Raw genomic sequence first — 22,516 nt, forward strand, 5'->3', positions numbered from 1 at the left:
GAGAGTGGGGGTGCTCTGAAATAGCTCCACAGCCCCTTTGTCAGTTTGTATGTTTAACTCTCTACTTGGCCCAGCTAATAGGCTCCCAAAGAGTCAGGGCTTCCCCATGGAGGCAGGAGGAGCTTACTCACATTTCCCAGGATGAAGGATTTAGAAAAAGAAGCAGCTCATTTAAGCGGTGTCTGCTCCATTTTCTACAGTGATCTGGGTGTTTTCATAATCTGTTATCTCACTTAACTCTCAAAATAGTCCAATGAGGAAATTATACCCATTTTATGGATGAGTAAACTGAGACTCTGAAAGTCTCCATGACTTGGTACTTAAAGGTACCAAGTTCAAACTGAAAACCTGAGGTCAGTCAACTTGCCCGGCTCCTCCCGTGATGCCTCAGTGAAGAGCTGGAGGGAAATTCCAACAGGAAAAAGATGCCCTCACATGCCTGACTCAACGCCCCTTTCTTTGAAGCTGTACTAAGTACCAGCTTAGGGGGCAGGGGTCCTTCAAAAAATCAGTGTCCTGCCTTGAAGGCAGTGTCATTGCAGCAGAGCCAACACGCATAGACCCAGCCCATCATCGTGTTTTACAACAAGGATTATTATCTGGAGTTTTAAACATGTAGCATGTTGGTTTGTACCAAAATCACATAATTGCACATATGTTTTTAAAAATCTGGAGCATTAATACATACTTTTTTTAAGCCTAGGGCTTTTTTTTTTTTTTTTTGAGACAGTGTCTCGCTCTGTTGCCTAGGCTAGAGTACAGTGGTGTGATCTCAGCTCACTACAACCTCCACCTCCTGGGCTCAAGTGATTCTCCTGCCTCAGCTTCCCAAGTAGCTGGGATTACAGGCGTGTGCCACCGTGTTCAGCTAAGTTTTGTATTTTTAGTAGAGACAGGGTTTCACCATATTTGCCAGGCTGGTCTTGAACTCCTGACCTCAAGTGATCTCCCCGCCTCTGCCTCCCAAAGTGCTAGGATTACAGACGTGAGCCACTGTGACTGGCCTAAATCTAGGGCATTAAAAAAATATCTACAGCCACCAAAACATACTCAGTGGTATCACTATGATTTTGCTCCAACAAGTTCTGAGAAGTGGAAAGCTTTCTTTTTCTCATTTTTCACAGCAACACCTGAGACATGAACCTTAGTATTTGCTTCCTTTACTTATCTGGTGAGCTCCCTGGCAGACACGCCATGTGCCAGGAACAAGATAACATACAGAGGCAGGAGCATGGCTGGCTCATGCTGTTGCTATCATAGTATTTGATGCCAAAGAAGCACTGGAAAGAGGGTGGAGTACAATGCATGGAGCACCGTAGGATGGAAAAGTAGCCACATCCCTCCAGACCTACTGAGTGCCTAGCCTGAGTGTTCCTTGCACACATCACCTCATTTCATTCCTCAGTAACACAGTCACATCAGGAGCCTCACTGTCCATTGCACAGTTCAGGGAAGAGCCTGCGGAGTCTTTTTAAAACTCTCACCTAAGAGGTCACACTGTCTGTATAGACTTTCAAAACAGAACTTGGGCTCAGGAAATCTGACTCCAGAGCCTGGGCGCAGAATCACTGCACTGACAAAGACGGTCTGGTGGCCGGGAGGCCTCTACAGCCCAGAGTGTGATGAAGGCTCATGAGAGGAGATCACACTGCTTCCCACAAACCAAGCTTTTAACCTGTGGTTCTCAGCTGTGGTTGTGTACCAGAATGACCTGGAGAGATGTTTTTAAATGTTCCAAGCCCGGTTCTGACCTCAGGGTTTCTGATTTTCTCATTCTACCCCTTGGAACTTTTCAGATATGTACGCTTCCAGGGGTTGAGACCCACAGTTCTAAAGGAGAGGAGCAGGCGGGGGAGCTATTCATCTCCTGAATAAGGGGTGGACCCTGCCTCACCTATCCAAGTGTTGAATTTCCCCACATCTTAGTAATTTATGTATCTGTCTTAATCCTCTGGCTTGATTGTGGCCAGGAGTGAGGGGTGGCTATTGGGTGGGGTCATGTGTGGAGAAGACTGAGTACAAGAGGGAAGGGGTGACCAACATGAGATTGGGTTGACGCATGGGGCTAAAATTTGAGAGTTAATGAGTTAATGCAGTGGTGGCTGCATCCAAGCCCTCGGACCTGCTGAGGGAAGGAGAGCGGCCTCATGTTGATTTGCTGTTGGTGCAGAGAACAGATGTGGAGGTTTTAATGGCTTCTGCACCAGGAGCAGCTGCCAGGTGACTTGGCTGAGTTATGGGCCCAGGCTGCCCCTTCCCCGGCCTGACCTGGCCTTGCCAGGGAGCCAGTTTTGGAGAAGGATGTGAGCCCCAAGGGTCTGGGGTGGGAACTGGAGTCAGCAGGGGGAGATGGGTGGGTGGGGTGGCCCAACTCCAAGCCTGAGATTCCTGACTCTGCTCATTTCCCCTGTTAAGGTTGGACAATATCTTGCTCTTTCTAGCTTCATCCATAAACTGGCCAGAGGAGCTCTCCTGTCATTCTCAGCTCTGAATTCCTAGGACTCTCAAGGTGAAGTTGGAGGGGGGATGTCGGACTTCTGTGACCGAGGCTAGAAGAATAGGCAAGGATTGGGATCGGCAGAGAAGAGGGAGAAGCAACTGCCATCATCATTCATAGAAAGGCATTTACTGAGCATCTCTTATGTGCCAGGCCCTGTGCTGACAGCAGAACAGCTTTAATTTGTTTATCCTTCATCCTTAGCATCTTTACTCCTATTTTACAGATGAGAAAACTGAGGCTCAGTGAGGGCATAAGTGTCAGAACTCTGACTCAAACCCAAGGTTGTTGGCCTCTCAGGGGTAAGCACTTGGCCCCCATAGTGGCTGCCTGCCATGGTCAGAGGCTTGCACAGTGGTTTAGAGCCTGGACTGGCCACTCAGCCAAGGCTCAAATTTTGGGTCTGGCACTTTCTGGCTGATTCACATTTGGGGGAAATCACATGGCTTTTTGTGCCTCAGTTTCTAAGTGTGTAAAATGGAATGATAAGAGTCATACCAATACCAGGGCTGCTGCGAGAAACAGATGCCTTCGCATATACTGAGCACTTAGGATAGCACCTGGTGTACAGGGGCCAGGGAAATGAACTGCCACTACTCTACGTCCTCGTTAGGCATTCTCCCACTGAACCTTGTGGTCCTCAAGCTAAATTTGGAAAACATAAGTAATTAATACTTAGTCCCTGGTAATGAAGCTGTTGGTTTTGTGGCTCCTGAGACATTCCTCATCTTTAGGCAGGGCCAAGTGTGTTCCTTTAGTTCACATGTCTCCAGTGGTGACCACAGACAATTTGATGAGCAGAGAAGAATGGGGGGAGGGCATTTGCTGCTGCAGCCAGAGAAAGCTGTGGGCGGGAGGGCAGTGGCCGGTGGCCCCAGGTGTGTGGAGAATGAAGATCTGGCCATCATGGGAGCATACCATGCTGGCATTTCTTTGTGCCCCTAAAGCAGGCCCTTGCCCCGAGGGTGTCCAGCCCTGTGTTTGTTTGCTAGAAGCACATCCCGGCTTCCTGGAGGGGAGCTGTTGTGGCCCAAGAATGAGTCGATCTGGGGGTGCCATGGTCTGCAGTTAGCTAATACGAAAATAGATCTGTTTCCCAGCCCTTTTATTCCACACACAATGGAATCACCCAGCCACTCTTTCTTTCTCTTTCCAACAACAATGATGCCATCAATACCCTCCTGGGGACATCTTTATTTGAAAGCTGGGAGGTATGAATTTTATCATTACAGATAATCCTACTAGTTACAAAATATTCTAACCAAAGTGAGCCACTCCAATTGCTCATGGAAGCTGGTTTTCTGGAATCAAGTGAACTTTTATTTGCCGAGTTTGCCTCCTGCCCAAGCCTCCGGCCCTTCTTCACACATCTTAATGACCTTTGCCAATGGAGGAAGGCTTTCCAGAAAGTCTTGAAACTTGATTTCAGCCCAGGAATGAGCCTTCTGTGGAAACAATGGTGTATTTGAACTGCTCTTAGAGGACACATTCTCAATTTCAGTGTGCAACAGTTTGATGGATGTAATATCGTTCGCCTGGAATTGAGTCAGAGAATCTGAGACTTGGAAGGACCCAAGAGACCACCTGGTAACTAAATTCTAGTCTAAACTTGCATCTCAGGTAGGAAAACTGAGGCCCATTGAAAATAAGTGACTCAGGCCAGGCACGGTGGCGCACGCCTGTAATCCCAACACTTTGGGAGGCCCAGAAGGGAAGATCACCTGAAGTCAGGAGTTTGAGACCAGTCTGGCCAACATGGCAAAATCCCATCTCTACTAAAAATACAAAAATTAACCCAGTGCAGTGACACGTGCCTGTAATCTAGCTACTCGGGAGGTTGAGGCATGAGAATCACTTGAACCCAGGAGGCAGAGGTTGCAGGGAGCAAAGATCACACTACTGCACTCCAGCCTGGGGGACAGAGTGAGACTCTGTCTCCAAAAATAAAAAGTGACTTGCCTAAAGTCACAGAATGGGTGGGTGCCACAGATGAGACTTGAAGCTCTGCTCCAGTGTCCCCACCCCAGTGTCTCCCAGGTCCAAGATATTAAACACCATTAAGAACATTGATTCATTTAGAGAGACAATAATTCCCTTTCCAACTTTATTTTACTTTGGCTCTTGATGGCATCAGGGAGAAAGGCTTGACTTGCTGCTAATCTGGCCTTCATGCCTCTGCAACATTATCTATCTCCCTTTGCAACAAACACAGGGCAGGTCTCTGGTTGAGACTAGGGAACAATATCTGGTTTGAATTTAATAACATTCCTTTGTTTTCATTGTGTTTATAGTTAATGTTACCACCTAATATTACTCATTTTCCACTTATAGTTTTTTAATGACTATTTAAAAATAACTGTATTTTTCATAAATTTAAAGTAACTGTATTTTTAAGGTTTTTTTTTTAAGTGGGTTCAATTAAAGATAAGGTGTTAAGTAATTAACAGTACAGGTGGTCTGTGGGCATGACAGAACTCATGACTGTGGCAACAGGAATGCCAGGAGATTAGAAATTACTGCTTTGTATCTAGTGCTTCTTGTAAGTGGTTTCAGAGCTAAACTAAGTCTGTTGGAAAAAATATCCAGAAAAAAAGATGCTGAACCTGAATTCATTAAGTGTTTTGTGTGCCTGCACAGGTCTCACCCTTCTTGACGTATGCATCCTAGCAGACATTCACTTATTGTTCTTATTAGTGACATTTTGCTCTAACAGAAGCAGGATGGTACCCATTCTAGGTGCATGCATGGAGTGTTTCTTGGGTACCGTGCTGGCCTTAGGGTCCCGGATCAGCCCCTTCCTGGCTGTCCCACTGCAGACAGATGACTGCCTACTTGTAACTGACTCTGGCTTCAACTACACATATGAATGCTTGTGATGAATAGAACAAGTGCGTGTTTAATTTTTTTTTTTAACTGTGATGTTGTGTAGTGTAATGGGTGTTCCAGATCCAGTCTGGATGGATTCAAATCCTCTTTCTACTACTTCTTAGCTATGTGCCTAACCTGTCTTGGCTTGGTGTCCATATCTACAATTAAGGGATTGTGACATGGAAGCTGAGGCCCTTATGTCATTCAGTTTTGCACCATGGAATGCTATGCACATCTCAGATTCACAAAAGTCCAGCATCCTGAGGGCATCTGATGAGCTAGTCAGGCAAGTGGGAGAGTCAGAGGAGGCTGGCAAGGTCATCTGCACACAGGCTTCTGCTGCCACAGCCACCATTAATAATCTTCCCTGAGGTTGGGCCCCCACAGTGCCCAACACATTGCCAAGAACCCAGTGTGCATTGATTTAACTGAATTGAATGGGTTTAAATGGGATCATATTGGACCGAGTGGTTCTAATCATTTATTGATTCAACAAATTCTTTTTGAACATTTACTGTGTGACAGCATGGTGTCCTAAGAGGGCCAGCTCTGATGTCAGCCCCACTGAATAGGCTTATGAATCTGCTGCTTCTCATGTGACCTTGAAGAAGTTACTGAATGTCAGCTTTCCCATTGCCTTATCTATAAAAACGGATCTAATGATAGTGCTTACCTCATAGGGCTACGAGGAAAGGAGGAGGGAAAGCAGGGTCACTCCTTAGAAAAGTATCAGCACAGAGTGAGGCACCCATACATTTCACTGTAGCCATGGCGACTGTGCACTAGGGCTGGGATGGAGCAGTGAGCAGTGGATAAATGCATGCAGCCCTGTCCTCATGGTGCATACCATCTAGCAGGGGAGGCAAACAAAAACAAACAAACAAGCAAAAATGCGCAGTTAGAAACTGCAGAAAACAGAGTGTTATGAGAGAGAATGATGGTAGGGGCTACATTTTTAGATTTTGACAACAGCTCCAACCCCTCTGGGAAGATAATATTTAAGGTAAGTCTGGAACGTTGAGAATGGACAGACTCTGCAAAGCAATAAGGGGTGGAAAGAAAGGCCTGTGTGCCTGGGGCTGGAAGAGAGGCATGAGCTGGAGAACAGCAAGGGTCTCTCCCTGGAGCATTCCGGAAGGAAAATCTTATAAGGCCAAAAAGAGATGCCACTGTCTTAGCTAAACTGACATCAACCCGGGAGCGGCCTAAAAGCAACTCTCTGGGAAGGGTTCGTATATTCAGCTTTGTTGCGCCCTGTCATTGTCTGTCAAGCGTGATGCTGGAGACAGCCTTCTTCCACCTGGCCACACTCAGCTTCCTAATTCTGCCATTTTGCTCAAGTCAGGAAACACCCTGTGGGAGAGATGTTGCTGTATGAAAAGTGCTGGTCCCTCGGGACACCAGGGCTCTAGGGACCCTGCAGAGGATGAGGCTGTGGCCAGGCTGAGCAAGGCAGTCTGCCCAGTGATTCAGGCACCACAGAGCAACTCGGGCACCAGGGCTGTGGAGGGAGATTTATGGCTCGAATTTACATCTTTATATGTCAACCTGAGAACAAGTCTCTTGTTTAAAAAATGCTTTATTATAGGCAGCCCACTCTATCCCATTTAAATCATAAAATCTAGGTGGCTGTTGTCTCTTGGCCTCCAGTGTCTACAGTTTGAGTTTTGAGCAGCTGCCCTGGAATTATTCTTCTGGGTCGAGGTCCGGCAGAGACATAGTTCGGTTTGTGCATTAAGCAACAATTAAGAACAGCAGAGACTGATCAGTGCCTGGGACTCCACCAGAGTGTGTCTCCTGTTCAGGCCTCCCAGCACTGTGACGCACGTGTTATAATTCTCTCCATGCTAAACAGGGAGCATCTGTGGCACAGGAAGGTTGCGTAACTTGCCCAGGACCCCACAGGCGGCCAGTGGCAAAGGCAGGACGCAAACCTACGCAGATTGGACTCCAGAGCTCAGCATGTCACAGCAGGGCTATGCTGCCCTCATACTAGTACAGTCCCACCTGTGTATTATTAATAGGAAGGACTTCAACAACAGCCTTTCATTTGGGGTAGAACTTACCACGCACGTAGAGCATTTCACAAAATGTTCTCAAGTCTGTGCTGACTGCTCAGCTGCTCCCCCAAAATTAAGAGTGTGAACAAGATATCAGGCACCCTGACCAACTCACTTCATAAAATAAGGGTGGGGGCAAAGCCTCACTTCTCTGCATTGGTAACAGTGCATGCGCATGTCTTTTATGGTAACATGAACCCTTGCTATTTAAAGTAGGGAGCCAGGACCAGCCGCGGTGATCTCATCTGGGAACTTGTTAGAAATACAAATCCCGAGAATCAGAATCTGCATTTTAACAAGGTACCCCCATGAGTCTATGCATCTAAATGTTTGAGATGCCCTGGTATAGACCATTATTGATTCATTTATTACAAGTATTATGCAGTGCTTAGTATCTGTGCTAGACTAGAGATGACAGAAGATGAGATGGGAGATGAGATCGGAGATGAAAATCGTCAGTGGATTGTGGCCTCTGCCCTCCTGGGACTGCATGGGAAGCAGGCCAAGTGCAGGAAGGGCTAAAGTGGAGGCTGGTTCTACCTACCTGGTGCTCTGAGAATGCCAACAGAGACGTTGAGACAGTCAGGGGCAGGGTAGGACATCAGAGAGGGCTGCCTAGAGGAAGTGGCATTTGCTAGTCAGGTGGGGAGGGAGAAACTGGGGTTCCACAGGCAAAAGGAAGTTGATTTAGAAGTTTGTTAGTGCAGATGACAGGCCCCTACCTTTGTCTGGCCCTGGGCATAGGTTCAGATGAGCCCTCTGCCCTTACTAGCTATAAAAACGTATTATCTGTGAATTTATGTTTAACTTTAAGTGTTGTCACTGTGACCTGTCAGGAATGCAGTATGGCTTTCTCTGTGTGAACCCCAATGCTATACTCAATGGCCACCCACTCCCCAGTCTGCCCAGTGCCCACTGAAACTGTCCTGTGTGGACCTCTCCCAGAAGAGCCTGCCCAGGGGCAGGGGAAGTAGTTTCCCATGAGGGTCTCTCCCATGAGCCACCCAGGTGGGAGCACAAGCAGCTCCCTTTGGCTGCTCCTAATTTCATCATCTGTTTCAATGGCAATGATGCTAATGCAGTAATGATTCCTGCCTATTTCCACAAGCTTGTCAGTTGTTAAATTGTGCAGAACCGTAGGCCAGATCTGTAAAGATTTGTTTTCCTCCTCTGGTGCTTTCTATGGAAATGGCACAGGGCACACTGGGAATCTTCCGAGAGGTGGCTTGCAGGTAGCCTTGTCTCAAAAGGGAAGGCTGGGCCTGCGGGACACAGGAAAAGAGCTCTGGAGGCTTGTCTCAAGTTTTGAAAAGGAGCTATTACATGCTTCTCTTGAGCCTTCTAAGAGTCCTGTAATTGCTGGTGTCTTTGCAACTGGTCAGATTTCAATAGAATCATTTAAGATTGTGATTTTCATGCGTCTACCTGCTCCCCACGCCTTTTGTTTTGTTTTCTTTTAAGACACACGGTCTCTTTCTGTAGCCCAGGCTGGAGTGCAGTGGTGTGATCCTGGCTCACTGCAGACTTGAACTCTTGGACTCAAGTGATCCTCCCACCTCAGCCTCCCAACCCAAGTAGCTGGAACTACAGGTGGCGCCGTCACACCTGGGTTTTTTGTTTGTTTGTTTGTTTGTTTTGGTAGAGAAGGAGTCTTTCTCTATTACCCTGGCAGGTCTCTAATTCCTGCCCTCAAGCAATCCTCCCACTTCAACCTTCCAAAGTCCTGGGATTACAGGCATGACCCACTGTGCCCAACCCCTTCTACCACTTTCTAATGCAACCCCAATTCTTGCCATCAGACACTTTAGTGAAAGTGTTTCTGCATTTTTTGTTTCTGAAAAAGCACCAAACAAAACAATCCCAGATTTTAATTTTTTTTATGAATGGATTTTCCATCACCAATTCCTTTTCCCAGGATGGTTGAGTTATGGGAACACCTGATATTTAGCAGAGAGGAAATAAACCACACTTCCTAAATGGTTCGGTCTCATCTTTCGGGTACCTGGAACCAGGCATGAGAACCATCAGACTAGTTTCATACAACTTCTCATTTAAACATGTCTTGAATAAGATAATTTATTTGACAAATATTTACTGAGCACCTACTATGTGCCAAGCACTGCTCTAGCCACTCGAATAAAGTGAATATTCTAGTGGAGCACACAGGCCACAAACTTTTTTTTTTTTTTTTAATGAATTGATAAGATTATTTCTGAAAGTAAAGGATGCCACGAAGAAAATGAGATGAGATAATTCTTATGTGAAAGCTTTGGCTGTATAGTTTGGCCCACAGTAAATGCCTCACTTGGGCTGAATAAAATCAAACTTTTCAATTCAAATGGCCATCATTTGGCATATAGAAAAGAGATTGAAATTCAGAGTAAAATGGCTATGAATTGTACTCTAGCTCTCTCACTTAGTGCCTGTGTGTCCTTGAACAAGTTACTTAACTTCTCTGTACCTTGGGGTCCCTATCCACAGCTGGAACTAGGGTGTGGCAAGAGGCACTTAAGGAGCAAAGTTTAAGGAGGCTGTCATGTCAGGGTCATGGAAATGAAGAGCTGACATTGATAGGACCTTGAACGTGAGTGCTTCCTTAAATCTTGCAGCCTGGATGCTTCTTTTGCTTTAGTCTAGCCCCCGCCCTATTAAAATAGGAGAAATAATTGCACCTACCTTCTAAGGTTGTCATGAAGTAAGGATCAACTGAGATGTGAAATGAGAAATGAGAGAGTGTCTTGCAAACTGGCAGCTCTTTGTGACTATTTGGAGAAGCAAGTTGCCAGATCAGACTGTGTCAAGGTAGCAGGCTGGGATTCAAACCCAGCTCCTTTGTGCCATTTTCCAGTGCTAGAGAGAAAGTGGAGAAAGTGGGAGAGCTTCCACGTGCTGTGAGTTCTATTAGCACCTAGATCCACCCTCGCTGTTGGGCTGTTCATGTGCTGAGTGCATTTTGCCATCATGGCCAGGGCAAAGCTAAATGTCTGTCTCTGGACACACACTCACATTCACACTGGATGCAGCCAAGACTGAAGGATTTTTGTTTTTCTAATTTCAATTTTTATTTTAGATACAGGAGGTACATGTGCAGATTTGTTGCATGGGAATATTGTGTGATGCTGAGGTTTGGAATACAGATCGCATCACCCCGGTAGTGAGTGCAGGATCCAATAGGTAGTTTTTTTACTCACTACCCCTCCCTCCACCCTCTAGTAGTCCACAGTATCTATTGTTCCCTTAATTATTTTCATATGTGCTCGATGCTTAGCTCCCACTTATAAGTGAAAATATATGGTATTTGTTTTTCTGTCACTGCATTAATTTGCTTAGGATAACAGCCTTGTGTTCTATCCATGTTACTGCAAAGGACATGATTTCATTTTTTTATGGCTGCATAGTATTTCATGGCACATATGTATCATATTTTCTTTATCCAATCCACCATTGATGGGCACCTGGGTTGATTCCATGTCTTTGCTATTGTGACTAGTGCAGTGATGAACATCATTCTACCAAAAAGACACATGCACTCGTATGAAGGATTTTTATTTTATTTTGTTTTTATTATAAATATATTTTTTTGCAGGCTCACCTCCTAGCTTTGGAATTAGGATTTTAGCTTTCCTCTGAAAAGATTGGGTAAACCACACAGGGTAGACTTCCAGAAAGTCTGTCCCTGTCCCTCCCCAGCCTGGGCACTGCCATCCCCCATGAAGCGACCCTGCCATGTATGACCCAGCATGGGGTTCCTGATGGAAAATGGCCAGAGGCTATTAGAGTTTTGCAAATTAAGGGTCCTTTCATTTATTACCACGCTCTGCTAAGGATGAGCATTAATTTCTTTTCTCAAAGCAAATTCACTGGAAACAGACAGTTTAGAATTTATGCTCGTAATGATGGCTACATGGGCCATTAAGACCACCTCTAAGTGAGCTTAATTTGTAGCAGATAAATGTATATGTCTACATATTTTTCAACATAGTTTATGGTGCATCTTGCACAGCTGCGCCCAACTGATTAAATCCTCACAAAATTTAAATAGGAAACCCATTACGTAGACAGTATTATAGCCATTCATCATGGAAGCTGTTTCAGGTTAACTCTTTCAGTGCCAGGCTGAGAGAAGTGCCAAGATTTTTTCTGGGGTGTGGGGGCAGGTCGAGAATGCAGGGGGTCCCTGTTCCCTTTCCCTTTTTGCTTCTACATTCCTGGGGATGCAGGGAGCCTTAGTACAGGGAACTTTTGAGCACAGGGAGAATAGACCCCAGGCTCATACAGGCAGTTTGATCCTTGCTGTCTAGTAGTGGAGGTCTTCACAGCACGTGTGCATACCCCACGTTATTCACACAGCACTGGTCAGAGCGTCCGGACCAGAGCAGATCCATCTCAGCAGTTCCTGCAAGCTATTGAACCTGCTTAAATCTCAACAGAGCACAAGAAGCAGCAGAGTGGAATAGTGGTGGAAGAGTGATCAGAGCATGTGCTCAGGCCTCAGTAGCCATGGGGCGAAAGTTCCGCTCTGCTGCCTGCTGGCAGAGTGCAATCCTGGGCAAGTTACCAGAGTGCGGTCCTGCCAAGTGCTTAGTCCTGTGTCTGGGACATCGTCCATGTTCAATGATTGGAACCTTGTTATTATCATTGTTACTATTTCTAATAGACACTGTCACTGCCCCACCCACAGCCCCCTGGTATTTGCCATTCCAATGCTCACCAACTGAAAACACCCAAAGATTTTTGCTTGAGGAAATTTATGCAAGTAAATGATCAGAGCTTATTAGGATGGACCCCAGGTTCTCCAAATTCAAGCTCTTTCCATGACTCCAAATTTCAAGGGAGTTTTGTTTTGAAAGAGGTTATACAGGTGGTATCCCTTTGTTATTTTTATTTTTTAAATTTTATTTTAGCTTCAAGGATACATGTGCAGATTTCTTATATAGGTAAATTGCATGTCACAGGGGTTTGCTGCACAGATTATTTCTTCACCCAGGTAATAAGCATAGTGCCTGATAGATAGGTTTTTTATTCTTTCCCTCCTTTCCCCCTTCCCCCTCAAGTACACATGGTATAGTCATTTAATACAAAAATATATGTCTGAACATTTTCATTAAGATCCTTTAGAGTCTTTTTCTAAATGTATCTTCAGGATATGGGGAGGTGGCAATTTAAAAAGAATATGACAGCCTGATGACCATTCATAAAGAAATCAGTATTTCTTGAGCACCTCTTCTTTGTCAAGTCTTTCAGATCTGAGTTCAGGTCTGTCTCTGACACTGCCTGTGTGATCTTGGACAAGCCACTTAACCTCTCTGAGTCTAAGTTTCCATCTCTATAAAATTGAGAAAGGAATGTCCCTACCTAACATGAACATTGTGATGGCATTGTGGAATTGTCCACCTGAAGCCTACTGTGCTTGGCACTGGGGTTTTATGACTCAAGGACACTGACGTCAACTTGTTCCCAGTTTGAAATAGAGATCAGGCTTGAATACAGAGAATTTTAATTCAATGATATTCATTCAACAATTGAAATATATTCATGTCATTTCAAGAGAAACTGTTTCTATGAGAGGTGACTCAGAGAAGGCTTCCTGTAGGTGGTGATGTCAGAGCTGAGCGTCAGAGGAGGGGAAGGGATGAAGTTTTCCAAGCCAGCAAGGAAAGGAGGGCATGCTGGGATGGAAGCGATGTGTGCATGGCAGGGCAGAACCATGAGTCTTTTACAGCCACCACTGCTTTGGTCTTGCTAAAGCCTCTACCTTACAGCAGCAAGGAGGGAGCAGGAAGGCGAGTCGGGGCCTGGGAGGCAAGTGGCATCAGTATCTTGATGGGTACTGCCTGCCGTTATCTGAAGCTGAGACTTGATCCTGATGTTAGCAGGGAGACTTAGGACAGTTTTAATCAGGAGCATGATGAAACTGAATTTGCATTTTAGAAGGATCTCCTTTGCAGCCACACGGAGAATAGCTTGAAAGGGAGTAGAATAGCATCAGGGGGAGCAGTTAGGAGACAATGGCAGGTGTCTCATTAGTGCTGGAGATGAGGGTCTGGGACAGTGGGAATATGGGTGGAGAGACGCTTTGGAAGCAGAATCATCAGATTTGGTGACTGATTACAGGTGGGGAGTGAGGGTGGGGGCAAAGAGGATGCTAAGTCTATAGCTTGGAGCCAGCCAAGGCAGAAGGGTGGCTGGCTGGGAAGGAGGAGGGCAAGGACATGGGACCACTTGGGACCTGTTATGTTTCGGATGCCCTTTGGTGGTAAATTTGTATTTTTATCTTTTATTTTTATCTAGCAAGGATCCTTTGGCCTGAAACAATACCTCCCCAAACAAAAAAAAAAAAAAAAAAAAAGAAGAAATTGATGGATGGGTAATTTACTCTAAAACCCCAGCAGATCAGCAGATGACTGTTGGCACCCAGCAAATCTCCTTCCTGTAAACTGTGTTTCGTTACAGTGAAGACTCTGACTGGCTGTTTATTAACTCCGGGGTCACAAGTAAACAGCGTGCTTCAAAATGTGGCCAATTAAAGACAGAGTGGAGGTGTGGGCCGCCTCACTCTCTGTTTGAAAGGAATCAAGTGAAATGTTCTAAGTGTTCAATTTCACCTGTCAGAGATACTGAGCCATCACTACTGGGTGCCCAGTTCTCAGAGTCTGTGCAGTTTATTAGCACATCGTCCTTCTTCTAAAGAACTGTGCGATTCACTCCCTGGATATCAGTCAGGGGAGCAGAGGGGAGGCTTCCTCTTCCTCTGTGACCTTTTAAAACTTTCTGTCTTCTATCTTGAATGAACAGGCACAGGAAGCAGCCTTAAGAAAAGGGAAACTGACACGGAAATACCCCATATGTGGCAGGCATCATGCTTATAACTTCATTACACTCATGAGTGAATGGTGAGGGGGGTGGCATTCACCACTGCTTGCTCGGGGCTTATCCCTGGCCAGCACTGTGCTAAGCCCTGTACATGCATTATCCCATCTAATACTTTCAACAACTCTAAAACTCTGCAGATCCTATGGTTATCCCCATTATACAGATAAGAAAAATGAACTGGGTTGATTAAATAACACGATCACCATATAGTCAGTCAGCGGCAGAGCTGGGTTGCTATACCATGATTGTGGGCTCTTTACAAACCTTTGGCTGCCTGAGCCACATGGGCTGATGTCCCTGCATTCTTCTTATTGTCCCCAGTGGACACTGAGCAGCTATGGACTGCACAGAGTAGGTGCTCAGGAAATGTTTGCAAATTGGGATACCCCAGGTTCCCTCTGCCTCTGTGCTTACACAGCTATCCCTCCTCCTGCCTGGAAGGTCACCTTGTTCACTATCTGTCTTTCCCTTTTTTCAAGTTTAGCCCAGTTTTACCTCCTCCAGGAAGTGCCGCCTGATTAGCTTCTTTGTCTGGTATCTCCAGGGACATTGGTCAAGACTGCTCCTGCTACCACATCCATCTATGCTGGTCTAATTTGGGTTCTTCAGTGCCTGTGTGTGAGTGTGTGTCTATGCATGTGTGTTTTAGTGTGAGTTTACCTGTGTGTGTCTGTCCTTGAATGGATCCCCTGATCTTCTAGTCCAGAGATCACTTTCAACATTTCCTCCATTGGATAAAATTCATCTCTGTGACTGGCAACCCAGGCATCTATTATCTGGCTATTTTCAATCAAAACTTATCTGTTATTTGCCATTTTCTGTGTAATCTTGGACAGGATTAATTTAACTCTGTGATTAATATTCTCATCTGTAAAAATGGGGGGTAATATTAGCACCCACCTCCAAGGATTATCTTAAAGATTAAATAAAATAATATGTAGACTGCTTTTAGTATATCACCTGGTACTAAGTAGGTGTTTAATAAATGGTAGCTACTATCATCATGGGGTCAACAAAGAGCTGTAGAACAGCTTGCATGTTAATAAGAATAGCCCCTTACATATACAAAGCACTTCACAGGTTTTGAAGTTTCTTCATTCATTGCCTCCTTTGATTCCTATAACCACATTGAGAGAGAGAAAGGGAGAAACAGAAGAGTTTATCATCTCCTTGTGCAGTTGTTATTTCTGGAAAAAAACTCACAGCTGTACTGTGGCTTATCAATGGGCTCTAGAAGATGTCTGAACTCCTAAAATTAAATGTGCATTATTTATGCGTGCATGTTTATGATGTTATTCCGAAGAGAGGACCCCACTACTGCCTTAGATTCTCAGAGGTCCCTCGGATCTCAAAAGGCCAAGAACCATTGGTCTAAGCCAACTGTCCTTATTTTATAAGTGTAGCTACTGTGGCCCAGAGAGAGAAAGGGACATGTTCTAATGCTCACAAGTTAAGCAGAGCAAGGCCTGGGGCTTGGTGTTTTGAGCCCCAGGCCAAGGTTCCACCTACCCCCGACTCAGCCTACCCTAGGCGGGTGTGTGGCGAGGACAGCCATCAGCTGGGGCCTGTCAGGGCCTGAATGAGGGCAGCCTGGCTGAGGACCATCACAGCAGAAGGAGGAGAGGACTTCAGGGCAGGGGACCTGGAAGCCACTAGCGCCTGCTTTTTGTGTGAGGTGGACACTGGTTCCACTGGCAGGGAGTCATTGACTGGCCACTGGGGCTGCTGTGATGAGCTCCTGGAAAAGCTCTGGAGCTGTGGTGACTTAGGGAGAGCAGGGCTAGAGTGCCAACGTGGGAACAGGGCCTGTCGGCCAGGCGAAGGAGAGCTCCAGGCTTTTACGCATTGTTTATTTTCTCCTTAAGGAGAAATGAGGGGCATAGATTAAAAACCTCACCTACCCACACACATGCGTACACATACGCACACACCTGCTTGGGCACGCACACACGTGCACATGCACATACTCAAACCAGCATTTGCATGTTAAACAACTGGGCTTCTTTCTAAGGAGAACCTTCCACCTGCTCTTTTTTCTACCCAAAATAGTCGGGTGTGAGGAAATGGGTTTCAGCTACTGGCAGAGAGAAAGGAGTTTTCAGGAAGCCCTTGGAAGCATTTCCAACCTGGTAGGCATGATGCCAGTGGCCGTGGCAAAAGTAATAATCTTTCAATTCAGAAAATACATTTCCAAAGTTCTTTCATATACATATTCCCACTTGAGTCTCAAATAACCCAGAGAGAATAGGACACATGTTTAATATTTGCACCACTTTTATTTATTTAGTTTGAATTATTCACCATTTAGTGTGGTTTCATTGTCATGTACATGGGAACTAAAAACAACCATAGAAACAGGATTTTAAAATTTTATTTGTAGGCACCAAAGGTGTTAAAGTTTATTAATTGGGGCACGGTGGCACATGCCTGTAATCCCAGCACTTTGGGAGGCTGAGGCGGGTGGATCACCTGAGGTGAGGAGTTCAAGACCAGCCTGGCCAACATGGTGAAACTCCATCTCTACTGAAAATACAAAAATTAGCCAGCTGTGGTGGCGGGCGCCTGTAATCTCAGCTACTCAGGAGGCTGAGGCCGGATAATTGCTTGAACCTGGGAGACGGAGGTTGCAGTGAGCCAAGATCGCACCACTGCAGTCCAGCCTGGGTGATACAGAGAGATTCCACCTCAAAAAAAAAAAAAAAAAAAAGATTATTAATTGGCCATCAATTTAGATTTTGTTAAAGAAATGTCTGTACATATTTAGAAAACCAAATGGGAGAGAGAGTGAAATGTATATTTAATGTTATAAGAGTATTTATAATAAATATTGATAGTATTATGCCTTCTAGGCATAATAGGGATGATATAAGGTGGGATCGATAGACTAATATTCTCAGCAGTGATGTAGTATGTTAATATAATATTGATATAAATAGAGGGCATTTGGTAAATATGGTCTATCATATGTGTGGTGTGTTGTGTTTAAATCTACACACAGCATAAAGTTTAAAGAGTAAAGAAGCATATCAAATAAACTTTAAAGATCTGTTCTCCAACTTTCTAAGACCTATTCCCCAGAGGTAACCAAAGGAAATTATTGTGAGCCCCCTCTTTATAGTCTCAGAGAGGGTAATCGGTTAGCTCAACATCACACAGCTGGGCTGGAGAGCGCTGAAGCCCTGTTGTTCACCACATGTGTAGCCTGTTGTTGCAGGCTTATTTTAGCAGATTTTCTTAGCCTGGGGTCCAGGAATGAGCATGAACCAATTGAAATAATATACTCTGGACTCAATGACAGCAAAATGCAAGTAAAATTCTGTGTGCACCTGTCCACATGTACTTTTCTGTGGCAAGGACTCATACAATTTTAAAAATCAGATATCCAAAGGGGATTTTAAAACAAACAAGAAGATTAAAAGCCATAGCATTAGAGGAAGCCACTTGGGAATTTTAATCGTTGTCAGCGTTACAGTTGTCGCTCTAAATCAGAGACGTAACAAGAACCAAAAAAAGCTGTGTAGTTTGGAGAATATGTCGCTGCTTCTAGATGATTCTAGGAGAGGGATTATAAGTGTGATCCTGGACTGGCATCATCAGCATCACTTGGGAATGCTTTAGAAATGCAAATTCGCAGGCCTCGCCGGACACCTACTGGATTGGAATCTCTGGGGATGGGGCAGGAGAATGGCATATGTGTTCTAACAAGTCCTCCAGGTACACCTGATGTCCCTTAATGCTTAAAACCACTGACCAAGTCACTAATTTATATATATGTTTCTGCTTTGAAATTCTTCACTGGTGTTTTAAAATGATCTATTTAGGTTAAGTTTATAATTCAATTTCTAAAGTAGATTTTCATGGAGGGTTTAACAACTTAAGTGCAGCTAGTTTGAATTTGGGGTCAGTGTTCAGACTGGCTCTGGTCCTGCCCCTTCACCTCCCCATCCACTCCTGCAGTTGCAAAATTACCTCCAAAACAAGCTTCTTCATCAGCAGCTTGCTGGGAGGCCAGCCAGGGACGCTCAGAAAGCAGGCTAATAACAAATGGTTCAGACACTTCCACCAGGACAGGGCAGGTGAGCAGAGGGAACAAACATCCTGAAGCCATGACTAGAGAGCCCTGCGTGACTGTGCAGACTGAGTACTGCTAGGTGGTGAGCTGCTGAGTGCCTGACTGACAGCAGGGATAAGAAGACTCCCCCCACCTTCCTGCACAGTTGTCCTCAGCAAACCTTTATTCCACCTGTCCCCATAAGTGACTATGCTATAGACCAACAGGCTGGTAAGACTGCTGTGCAGTAACGGACAATTACACTGAGACAGTAGAGTTTGCTGCAGAGAAAGAGTTTAATGATCACAGCATGCTGAATGAGGAGATGGGAAGAGACCCTCAAATCCATCTCTCTGACGATTCTGGGCTGGGGTTTTTAAGGGGATGGTGGAGGGTGAAGGGGTTGAAAAATTGGATTGTCGATTGGTTTGGGAAAGGGGGATGAAGTCTTTAGGATGTGGAAACTGTATTCTTCAGTGAGTCAGCTTCTGGTGGGGTCCATGAGACCAGCTGAGTCAGCAGTTTCATCAGTATATAGGACCTGAGGGATCTTTTGAAGGGAAAACTTAACATTTCATTAGGTTCAAGCTGTTACCTATAGATCACTTAAGAAGATCGATAATCCTGTAACGGGGTCTATGGGATTCTAGGACAACGGGCACTAAACAACCTGGAGCAAGCAGCTCAGAGAGCGGCTGACCTTGTGATGAATGCTGGGTGTGCAGCAAGCTGGGCTTGTTTCCTTTCTCCCCCTACCTTCTTCCCTAATTAATTTTATAAAGTTTATAGGGACGATTTCAGTTACTAACACAAAGTATAATATGGCTCAAACCAGGCTTCCCTCCAGAGTCTTTTTCTTCTCATCTGAATCTTCCCTTCAGCTTAGTTCTGTTTTCCTCTGATTTACGTGTCAGCATCTGAACCATTTTTGGAGACCCAGTTCAGAGTTTACCTCCTCCAGGAAGGCTTCCAAGACTTCTCCAGCCCATCTTGTTCTCTAAGCACCTGTTCACATCAATAGTATCTCACGATTTGGAACGTACATGCTTTGTTTGAACTGTGATCTGGGTTCATTGATTTCCTTCCAGTTCACTCATACATTCCAATTCAACCATTCAATAAAACACTTTTATAAATGTATCTGGGCACTGTACTCGAGGCTAGGAATGATTCAGAGCCAATTTGGCCTTCCAGGATCCCATAGATTGATAAAACAAACAAACAAACAAAAAAAAAATGACAGCAGCTGCTAAGCATGTTAAAAACATTATCTGGTCATATCTACAATCTGAAATGATCTTGTTTCCTTCTTTGTTTATATCTCTATTGACTACCTATTCCATTAGCAATTAGGTTAAGTTTGGAAAAGATTTGTTAGGTCATAGAGTAGTTGTATAGTTAATTTTATAAGAGACTGTCAAAGAATCTTCCAAAGTGCTTATAACATTTTACACTCCCACCAGCAAAGTATGAAAGTTTTCATTGCTTCGCATTGTTTTCAACATTTAGTGATGACAAGTTTTTTAATGTTAACCATTTTAGTGGGTGTGAAGTAGGATCTCATTATAATCTTATTTGAATTTCTCTGATGACAAATGATAATAAATATCTTTTCGTGAGACTCTTGGTCATTTATATATCTTCTTTTGTAAGATAAGTTTTCAAGTCTTTTGTTCATTTTTTGGAGGGTATTATACTTGTTTAAATTATTATATGAATTATATATACACTGCAAGTTCTTTGTCAGATATATGTCAGATATACAAATACTTTTTGCTCAGTGAATGGTTCACCTGTTTGTTTCTTTCTTTCTTTCTTTTTTCTTTTTCTTTCTCTCTCTTTCTTTCTTTCTTCTTTCCTTTCTTTCTTTCTTTTTCTTTCTTTCTTCTTTTTTTGTGACACAGTCTTGCTCTGTCACCCAGTCTGGAGTGCAGTGGCATAATCATGGTTTATTGCAGTGTCAACTTCCCAGGCTCAAGCAATCCTCCCACCTCAGCCTCCCGAGTCACTGGAACCACAGGTGCACACCACCACACCCAGATTTTTTTGTTGTTGTTGTTGGTATTTTTGGTAGAAACGGGTTTCATTTTGTTGCCAGGCTTGTCTCAAACATCTGAGTTCAAGTGATCCATCCACCCCCACTTCCCAAAGTACTGGGGCTACAGGCATGAGCCATCACGCCTGGCCCTTTTTCTTAATCATGTCTTTTGATAAAGAGATATTTTAAATTTAGAAGTTTAATTTACCATTTTTTAAATAATTTGTGCTTTTAAGGCCCATTCTAAAAGCTCTTTGCCTACCTCAAAGCCATGATGATTTTCAAAGATGTTTCCTTCCAGAAGCTTTAGAGCCTAAGCCTTTACATTTAGGTCTATGATCTAGTACAAATTGAACTTTTGCATGGTATGACATAGGGGTGGAGGTTAGAATTTTTCCCATACAGTTATCTAGTTGTTCTACTACCATTTGTTGAAGTCTTTCTGTTCCCCTTTTGAACTGCCTTGATACATTATTGAAAATAAACTAACTGTAGATCTTGTAAATCTATCTTAGGCTTTACATTTTATTTCATCGTTCCATATGTCTATCCTTATGCCGATATCACACTGTCTTGATTTTTTTGCTTATTAGGAAATCTTTAAATCAGATAGTGTGACTCCTCCAACTTTGTTCTTTTTTAAAAATTGCTGTAACATTCTAGGTCCTTTGCATTGCTGTATATTTTACAATTAAGTTATTCATTTCTTTAAAAATGCCCATTGGTGTTTCAGTGGGGTTTGCATTTAATATATACACTAATTTGACAAGAATTACATGTTAAGAATATTGAATATTCTAATCCATGGTATTGTATAGTTCTCTATTTGTTTAAATCTTCTTTTAAATTTATCCCAGCAATGTTTGCTGGTTTTCAATGCAAAGGCCTTGAATATATTTTGCTATAGTTATGTCTAAGTATGTATGGTTTTACATTTTGCAAGTGGAATTGCTTTTAAACTATGTTTTCCTGTTGTGCACCGCTACTATAGAGTTTATTTTTGTATACTGACCTTGCGTCTGTTGACACATTGTTATCTTCACTTCTCTCCTGTCACATGTTCCCTGTGTCTGTCAACTGACCTGCATCTTAATATTTAAAGAGCATGTCTTAGAGAGCATATAGTTATGTCTAGCATTTTTATCTATTCAGACAGTTTCTGTCTTTTAATGGGAATGTTTAGTCCATTTACATTTAATATAAATATTGACATAGCTAAGTCTGTTATCTTACTGTTTTATGGGCTTTTTGTTCTTTTTTGCCTTGTTTCACACTAATTAAATATTTTGTAGTGTTCTAGTTTATTTTCTCAGTTGGCTTTTGGCTATACTTTTTTGTGTATTTTTATTTGTGGTTGCCCCAGATAGAAAAATATGTATCTCTAATTTTCCATAGTCAATTTAGAAGTAATATGGTGCTGCTTTTCATAAAATGTGAAACCAAATCAGTATAATTCCTTTTACCACTCCCCCAAACTTTGTGCTATTACTGTCATATGTTTTACTAATACATAAGCTACAAATTCTACAATGCAATGTTATTATTTTTTGCTTTACATGGTCAGGTGTCTTTTACAGAATTTAAGAAATAAAACTGAGTCTTTTATTCATATACATATATTTACTATTTATTAGTAAAGGTCTCCCTTTCTTTTCTTACAATAGACTGGATTTCCTATTTGTTGCTAGTTCCCTTCAGTTTGAGAACTTTATTTAGCATTTCCTATAACACATATTCCCTGTTGGGGCATGGCTTCAGCTTTTGCTTATCTGAACCTCTTTCTATCCCTCTTGTTTTCGAAGAATATCTTGTTTTGTTTGTGCTTTGCTGTGTGGGAGTGTAGGACATAGAATGTTGCACTGGCATTGTTCCCCAAGCATTTTAAAGATACCATCCTTCTGTCTTCTGGGCTCAATTTTTTTTCTGGTGAGAAATCGGCTATTATTTAATTAATCATTCCTTCATACATGATGTGACTTTTTTCCTCTGGCTGCTTTACAGATTGTCTCTTATTTTTGTTTCTTAGCAGTTTGACCGTGATGCACCTAGACCCTGTCTTCTTTGTAGTTATCCAACTTGAAGTTCTTTAGGATTCTTGGATCTGTACATTGATGTTTTTCACCAGTTTG

The sequence above is a fragment of the Macaca fascicularis genome, chromosome 20 (genome assembly GCF_037993035.2).
Source record: "Macaca fascicularis isolate 582-1 chromosome 20, T2T-MFA8v1.1".
NCBI lineage: Eukaryota > Metazoa > Chordata > Mammalia > Primates > Cercopithecidae > Macaca > Macaca fascicularis.